The sequence below is a fragment of the Perognathus longimembris genome, chromosome 22 (assembly GCF_023159225.1).
Source record: "Perognathus longimembris pacificus isolate PPM17 chromosome 22, ASM2315922v1, whole genome shotgun sequence".
Taxonomy (NCBI): Eukaryota; Metazoa; Chordata; class Mammalia; order Rodentia; family Heteromyidae; genus Perognathus; species Perognathus longimembris.
Window position 1 is genome coordinate 735,410 of NC_063182.1, and position 8,692 is coordinate 744,101.

General features: G+C 43.4%; 1 non-coding gene across 1 annotated transcript; it reads left to right on the forward strand.

The window, feature by feature from the left end:
• The first annotated feature begins 3,801 nt into the window (after positions 1–3,801).
• LOC125340224 lies at positions 3,802–3,905 on the forward strand. Its single transcript, XR_007208708.1, has one exon. It is a non-coding gene; the product is annotated as a U6 spliceosomal RNA (small nuclear RNA).
• The last annotated feature ends 4,787 nt before the right edge of the window (positions 3,906–8,692 follow it).

The window sequence follows — 8,692 nt, forward strand, 5'->3', positions numbered from 1 at the left end:
CCTGATGATGTAAATGTTAATCTCATCTTACAAATACCTTTACAGCAACATCTAGACAAATTTGATCACATAGCTGGTGGACACCATGGCCTAGCCAAGTTGACAGATAAACTAACCACCACACTGCCACATAGGAAGGAAAGCCACAGCGGTACTGCTCACAAAATGACAGCTGGCTTCTCCCAAACAAGACAATAGAAAGGAATACAAGAGGCAGTGAGCATATGTGTATGTATGGTTTGTATGTGCACAGCAGAGTGCCAGAACTAAAATGACAGATATTAAAACATAGTCCTGTAAGTATCGTCTCATATATTCTGTGCTACTGGTCACAAGGGAATGAATACCACTGGGCAAAGACCACCAAGAGCCACCTGGAGGAGAGCTTCACAGGAGCCCAGGAGCAACCAGACATGACTGTGGAACAGAAACTGCCCTGGACAAGGCAGCCAACACACAAAAAGAACTTCCCCAAAATGAATTGTTAGGAGACACCCAAGATGAACAGATGGGGAGCTAGACAATATGTTAAGTTCCCAAATCATCCAAAAATAACAAAAAAAAATGATCAAGAAGTAAGCTGGAGACCCAGTGAAACTTGAGACAAATTATTTGTTTCTGAGGCTAGATATCGAATACTAGAAGGCAATGATGGTGTGTCAGGCTGTAGCGATTTTACTTTAACTAGCCTCCCAGCAAGGAGCAAAACTTGTGTGGAAGAACCCATGGCACCATGCCAAGGGGGCGGAGCCCCTACACCACCCCGTCTTCTCAGCCTTTGCTAGAGCTCTGAGGACCTGACTAATGGGTTTCAAATGACTGTGCTTCTTTGCTGAGACTTGTGAAATATGCTTTCCTGTGTGGTAATCATCATGCTTTCTATATCAAAGGCTGAACAAGTTAGCTTCATGTCTGTTTCCTGTTTGTTTTCAGTTTGACGTCAAAGAGAAAAGGCACAGTGTTAGTAGTGACTCCTGAGGAAATAAACTCCCCAAGATTGAGTTCAGCACATCATGAAACAAACCACTCCCTCACCTAACCATAGGCTTCCAGACTACATTGTCTATGTGGTAGCCCATGTCCCAAATGCCCAAAAGTTAACTCCCCAAACCTGATAGACTCAACTTGAAAACATGCTAGAGTCCCTGGTCCATGACACAGCCAGTTCGTGCCAGGGTCACTGTATCAAGCTCCAAGCTGACCTCTGTTTCCTTCTTTTCCTGTCTCTTCACTTCCCAAACAGTATCCAGAGTGACCCTTGTGAAATGTGGGTTAGGACATCACTGTTCTGCTTGAAATCATGTGGTGGCTCCCACATCCGATAAGGAAAAATTCGATGTCTTTTAAATACCTTCAACATCTTACTCACACGGTCCCTGAGGGCCCTCCCTCTGCTCACTCCTTAACAGCCCCCTGGACTCAATGCTACCTCTTCTTTGGGCCTGAGAGACTTTGGTCAATCTATCTGGAAGGCCTTTCCCCCAGATATCCACTGCACTTTTTTTCCATTCCCTTCGATCTTTGCTTAAATTTGATCATAAAACCTACTCAAAGCTGGGCGCCGGTGGGTCAAGCCTATAATCCTAGCTACTCAGGAGGCTGAGATCTGAGGATCACAGTTCAAAGCCATCCCCAGCAGGAAAAATCCATGACACTCTCATCTCCAATTAACCACCAGAAAACTGTAAGTGGTGCTGTTGCTCAAGTGGTAGAACACTAGCTAGCCTTGAGCAAAAAAAAAGGAGGAGGAGGAGGAGGAGGAGGAGGAGGAGGAGGAGGAGGAGGAGGAGGAGGAGGAGGAGGAGGAGGAGGAGCAGAAGCAGCTCCTCACAGACAGCACTCAGGCCCTGAGTTGAAGTTCTACAACCAACAAGATAGATAGATAGATAGACAGACAGACAGACAGACAGACAGACAGACAGACAGATAGATAGATAGATAGATAGATAGATAGATAGATAGACAGATCGATAAAAATAAAGCTTACCTATTTAAAACTGCAAGCCTCATCTCCTTCCATTTCTTGTTCTATCTTCCAAGAAACAGTTGCTTAAAGATCAAAAATAAATGCCTAGCAAGTGAAAAGCCCTGACTGAGTTCAAAACTTCATGCCACCAAAAATAAATTTGTAATGGTGTCCATGCTACAGTGTTCTCAGTGAAGCGGAGGCTAGAGGATCACAAGGCCAACCTGGGCTGCTTTGCCAAACCTACCTCAATAATAATAATAATAATAATAATAATGACAGACAAAATGAAAAAAAATAAAGAAAATGAATGCTTTAGTTGCTGGCAAGCAACCACCAGCAAGCTCCAGGGAGTTGAAAACAGCAGTTATCAATTCAATAAAGGCTGTGTGCCGCCTCCCTGCTGAGACGGGGAAGTGAGCTGTGAGCAGAAACACAGGAGTGAGGCCTGCATCCAAACCACAGAGCCCCTCCTAACTCCTCTCTGTACCACAGTACGAGTGCACTGGCCAATCTCCAAAGTCACTTCTGGTTCTCCTCTTCCACGGATTCGCCTTCGCTTCGCTGGGAGATGCAGCCCCTGGAGTCGGTGTGAGCTCCACAGGTGAGTGGGACAGAACAAGTGTGGCCCCCGGCTCCCCCGGCAGACATGGTTTGAGGTAGCTGGATCCTGTCCACACAGAAGCCACGGTTTCTGAAACCCCGACAGAGTCAGGGCCTGCGGCGAAGCCTCGCGTCGCCCACGGAAGGAGAGGCCTGACGCACGTCCTACTGCCCCAGCCAGGCCTCGTGGAGCTGGCATTTAGCTTTCTGTGAGTCTACCAAACACAGTGGAACGTGAAAGTGCCCAGCTTCAGTGAGGCTTAAGGCGCACCTGGGAAACCCCTGCTGAAACTAAGGGGAGAACATTCTAGAGATGTGAAACCCTGGTGCCTAAAGTGGGAATGAGGTCATCCAACAAATACCTAGGATAAGATGAATAAGCTTCCTTTTCAAGCATTGTTTAAAAAAATAAGTTGTTTCTCATTTTATTGTTGACATGATGTGAGGAGCTGTGTTCATGGAATAGGAAATAGGAAACTGTAACAGAAGTAAGAGAATGTCCCTTCGAAGGTCTCACCATTTGAATCTCTGGGCCTCATTTTTTTACCATCTGACAAATACCTGGAAGAATAAGAATCTTGCTAGTCCATATTGATTCTCAGTCCTATGCAAACTGCCATACTAGGAAGCTACAGCAGGCATCAGTAAACCGATGGCCAAATCTGGCAATATGTCTATTTTTGTGCAGCCTGAAAACACCACTGTACATGAGTTTAAACACCACCGCACGTGAGTTTCAGAGCCCAAGCCAGGCGTCTTCCTGGGCCCGTTTCCCCCTCTCCTCCTTTGTGCTTGGGACTCACCACTCCCCAGAGCTCCTGCTGATTGGCACACTGAGAACTCCACTGCCAACGACCGCAGGTCAAAGTCTGCCCACATTGAGACCACTAGATTTTCTGGGGAATAGAAGGGTACCTGGAGCTGGTGTCATCAAGAAAGTTAAACTGATCTCTTCCTCCCCTTCTCTCTTTCTGTGTCTCCCTCCTCTGTCTGTCTCTCTGTCTCCCTCTTCTCTCTCCCTCTCTTTGTGTCTGTGTGTGTCTGTATCTGTTCATGTCTGTCTGTCTGTCTGTCTGTCTCTCTCTCTCTCTCTCTCTCTCTCTCTCACACACACACACACACACACACACACACTTTCCCTACTGCTTCCAAACTGGTCCTTCTCAATCAAGTGATCTTTTTCTAGTTGGATACAAAGTATACCCACCACAAGGCAATCAACAATCCAGCAGGTGCTCGCTTCGGCAACACTTATACTAAAATTAGAATGATACAGAGATTAGCATGGCCCCTGCGCAAGGATGACACGCAAATTTGTGAAGCGTTCCATACTTTTAACTGTATATACTGGTATTAGAACAAGGAAACTGAAAGGGAATACCAAAATCAAAAGACAAAGGATAAAAAGACAAACGACTACAAAAGCAATACTTGCTAAACTGTTTGGTGTAAACCAACTGAACAACCCATGGTGGAGGAGGGGAGAAGGGGAGAATGAGGGAGGAGGTAACAAACAGTACAAGAAATGTACCCAATGCCTAATGTATGAAACTGTAACTTCTCTGTACATCACTTTGACAATAAATAAGAAAAAAAACTAAAAAAAAAATCAAAATTGGATACAAATTCTCTCTGGTTATACAGATAGGTAATTTCCTTGATTTTTCATTGGCTTTGCAAAGTCCAAAGTATTTATAATCTGGCCCTTTACAGAAAGTTTGCCAGTTGAATGGTAACTCCTTTGAACACCTACATAAAGATAATAAATATTTTATAAGTTTGCCAGTCCATGGACTAGAGAATAACCTGTTGAAGAGTAGGAAATGGAATACTTTGATGGCCTGGATTCAAATTCTAGCTCTGACACTTCTTCTGGACAAATCATTTCATATTTCTGGGTCTGTTTCCTTATCTATAAAGTTGGACTAACGAGTAGCATTTAATTGGACTAACAAGATCTGCCTTATTCTGACATAACAACACTAGACTTCAAACTACACTACTACTTCAAAGCCATACTGATACAAATACCTTGATACTAGCATAAACAGGCCGGAAGACCAATGGAATACTACAGAAGACCCAGGAATGAAACCATACAACAGCCACTAGTTTTTGTTTGTTTGTTTGTTTGTTTTTGGCCAGTCCTGTGCCTTGGACTCAGGGCCTGAGCACTGTCCCTGGCTTCTTCCCGCTCAAGGCTAGCACTCTGCCACTTGAGCCACAGCGCCACTTCTGGCCATTTTCTGTATATGTGGTGCTGGGGAATCGAACCTAGGGCCTCGTGTATCCGAGGCAGGCACTCTTGCCACTAGGCTATATCCCCAGCCCAGCCACTAGTTTTTTACAAAGGTGCCCAAAACAAACCCACTGGAGAAAAGATACAGCCTTTTCAACAAAAAGTGCTAAAATAAATAAATAACCACTGGACAATATATTAAAAATGAGCTGTCCGGTGCCAGTGGCTCATTCCTTGTAATCCTAGTTACTCAAGAGGCTAAGATCTGAGGATCATGGTTCAAAGCCAGCCCAGGCAGAAAAGTCTGTGAGACTTTCATCTCCAATTAACCACCAGAAAACTGGAAGTAGTGCTGTGGCTCAAGTGGTAGAGTGTTAGCCTTGAGCTGAAGAGCTCAGGGACAGTGCCCAGGCCCAGAGTTCAAGCCCCACAACCAAAAAAAAAAAAAAAAAAAGAGCTATACAACTTTTAGGTAGAAATGGGAGGGGAAGGGGCTGGGGATATGGCCTAGTGGCAAGAGTGCTTGCCTCCCATACATGAAGCCCTGGGTTCGATTCCCCAGCACCACTTATACGGAAAACGGCCAGAAGGGGCGCTGTGGCTCAAGTGGCAGAGTGCTATCCTTGAGCAAAAAGAAGCCAGGGACAGTGCTCAGTCCCTGAGTCCAAGACCCAGGACTGGCAAAAAAAAAAAAAAAAAAAGAAGAAGAAGAAATGGGAGGGGGAAACTGGGAATGAGGGAAGAAGTGACACTGTCCAAAAAGAAATGGACTCTTTATCTGACTTATGTAACTGTAACCCCTTTGTATATCACTTTTATAATAACAATAAAAAATTAACAACAGGGGCTGGGGATATGGCCTAGTGGCAAGAGTGCTTGCCTCGTATACATGAGGCCCTGGGTTCGATTCCCCAGCACCACATATACAGAAAATGGCCAGAAGTGGCGCTGTGGCTCAAGTGGCAGAGTGCTAGCCTTGAGCAAGAAGAAGCCAGGGACAGTGCTCAGGCCCTGAGTCCAAGCCCCGGGACTGGCCAAAAAAAAAAATTTAACAACAACAACAAAACTGGGTATCCACTTGCAGAAGACTGAAAATGGACCTCTGTCTTTCACCCTGTACAAAAATCGACTCCAAATTTAATTAATAAATAATTTTTTAAAAAATCAACTCCAAATGGATCAAAGAACTCAAAGTAAGAACTGAAACATTAAATCTATTACAGGAAAAATTTTTTAAATCATGGAAGTTAAAGATACAGGTAATTATCTTCTAAATTGAAGTCTAATTTCCTAGAAACAAGAACAAGAATTGAAAATGTAACTGTATCCATTTTAAAAGTCTTTCATGGGGCTCGGAATGTGGCTTAGTGGTAGAATGCTTGCCTAGCACGCATGAAGCCCTGGGTTCAATTCCTCAGTACCACAAAATCAGAAAAAGCCAGAAGTGGCACTGTGGCTCAAGTAGTAAAGTGCTAGTCTTGAACAAAATAAGCTCAGGGACAGTGCCCACGCCCTGAGTTCAAACCCCAGGACTGGCTAAAAAAAAAAAAAAAAAAAAAAAAAGACAGAAAAGTCTCATGGCAAAAGAAAAATTACCAGAATTAAAAGACAGCCTACAAAATGAGAAAAAAAAACATTACCAGCTATTCAACAGATCAATGACTGATATATATGATATACAACGTGCACACAAGTTTGAACAGCAAAAGAATGAATAATCCACTTAATACATGAAAAAATATTGTAATGAACAATTCTCAGAAGAAATACAAATGGCTAATAGCTACATGAATAAATGTTCAACATCCTTAGCCACAAAGGAAATGCAAATCATAACTATGCTAAGATACTATCACACTCAAGTCAGAATGTCAAGGGCACAGGGGTAGAGAAGAAAGAACCTCCATATACAAAGAGTTAGAATGTAAACTAATTCAACCACAATGGAAATCAGTATGAAGGTCTTCAAAAACCTACAAATATACATCTCTTCATAGAGGGTGAAATTGATTAGGATAGGCTATGTGCAGAAAAGTCCCAATGAAACTCCTCTTGTACAAATGATATATGCGGATAAAAAAGTAACTATCATTATAGTGCCTGCCTTATGGGTTTGTTGTACAGTAAACCCTTGGTATCATAACTACATTGTTCCTAGGAGACCACTATTAAGAAAGAAACACAGATGTTTAGCATGTAGAATTTACTACTGTATTTTATCTACAATATTTAGTTAGTTCATCTTTTCCATAATGTTGCCCAATGTTAGCTGAAGACCTGCTGTCGTTTGACAAACCTAAAGTTTTCATTTTATCACTTAAACATGTCAACTTCTACTTGGTTTGGGGTGCTTCATGTGCTTTGGGGGCATATTTTTTATGAAATTAAGGGCAAGAAAGTACTCGGCAGACATGACGTTTAAACACAACTGACAATAACGTGGGGCTGATTGAAAGCTTCTCTGTATCAAGGTAAAAATTTGAGTTTTGAAATTTCTTTTTATTACTTTTTGACCATGCTTGATCAAAACCAAGCTCTGACAAAAAGACAGATTTTTTTTGGTGGTAGTGGTCTGTTTGTTTTTGCCAGTCATGGGCCTTGGATTCAGGGCCTGAGCACTGTCCCTGGCTTCTTTTTGCTCAAGGCTAGCACTCTGCCACTTGAGCCACAGCGCCACTTCTGGCCTTTTCCATGTATGTGGTACTGAGGAATCAAACCCAGGGCTTCATGTATACGAGGCAAGCACTTTTGCCACTAGGCCATATTCCCAGCCACCCCCCTGCTTCTTTTAACTCAAGGCTAGCACTCTGCCACTTGAGCCACAGTGCCACTTCTAGCCTTTTCTGTTTATGTGGTAATACAACACCAGTACAAAAGGAAAGGCACAGGGTTGGGGTAAAGCTCAGTGGCAAAGTGCTTGTACCGCATCCTGGGTTCAATCCCCAGTCCTAAAAAAGAAAAGAAAAAACACAATTAACAACAACAACAAGAAAAAAACACAAGAAAACTCAAGCTGGGTGCTGGTGGCTTATGACTACAATCCTAGATACACAGGAGGCTGAGATCTGAGAATCATGGTTCAAAGCCAACACAGACAGGAAAGTCCAGGAGATTCTCTTATCTCCAGTAAATTACCAGAAGAAGCCAGAGTGGAGCAGTGGTTCAAGGGGTAGAGCCTTAGCCTTGGGCAAAAAAAGCTCAGGGATAGAGCCTATGCCTTGAGTTCAGGACTCCCATCTAACCCCCCCCCCCCAAAGAAAAAGGTTCAGGCATAATGGCAGGCAACATGGTATCCAGTTTCTGTTTGGCACTTCAGACCATCATTGTATATATTTAAGCCTTAGTTACACATTAGCAAAATACAGATGACCCCTGCCAACATTGTTCCCTGCATTAATTTCCATTCAGTCTCCAGTCACACTTATTGTAGGTCAGAAATATAGACTTGCACCTAATGCTAACTACACAAAATTTGGAAACGAGTGACACCCTGCCTCCGTGTGCAGGAACTCACTAGGAAATTTCAAATGTGAACATGGAAGTTGGGGAGGGAAGTGGGGAGCAGGAGTTACAGGCAAGACAGTCAGAAGAAAGTGTTGGTGTGAGTCAGCTTTCCTGTTCCCATGGGTGCTGCCTTATGGAGCACTTCCATCTCTCTGAATTTTGCCTAGAAGGTGGGAGAAAAAAAAAAAAAGCTGTTGTACATGAAAGCGCAACCTTCTTTCTGTAAGCAACCAAGAAAAGGCAGGCCACTAATCCTCTCTGGATCTGACCTACCAGTCTGTATTTTAGAAAGGACTGAGCCTGGGCCCTACTAAAATGCTGGAGGATCCGCCGAGGGTGGGAGAAAATACATACTTACACACATGCATGCTCATACATAC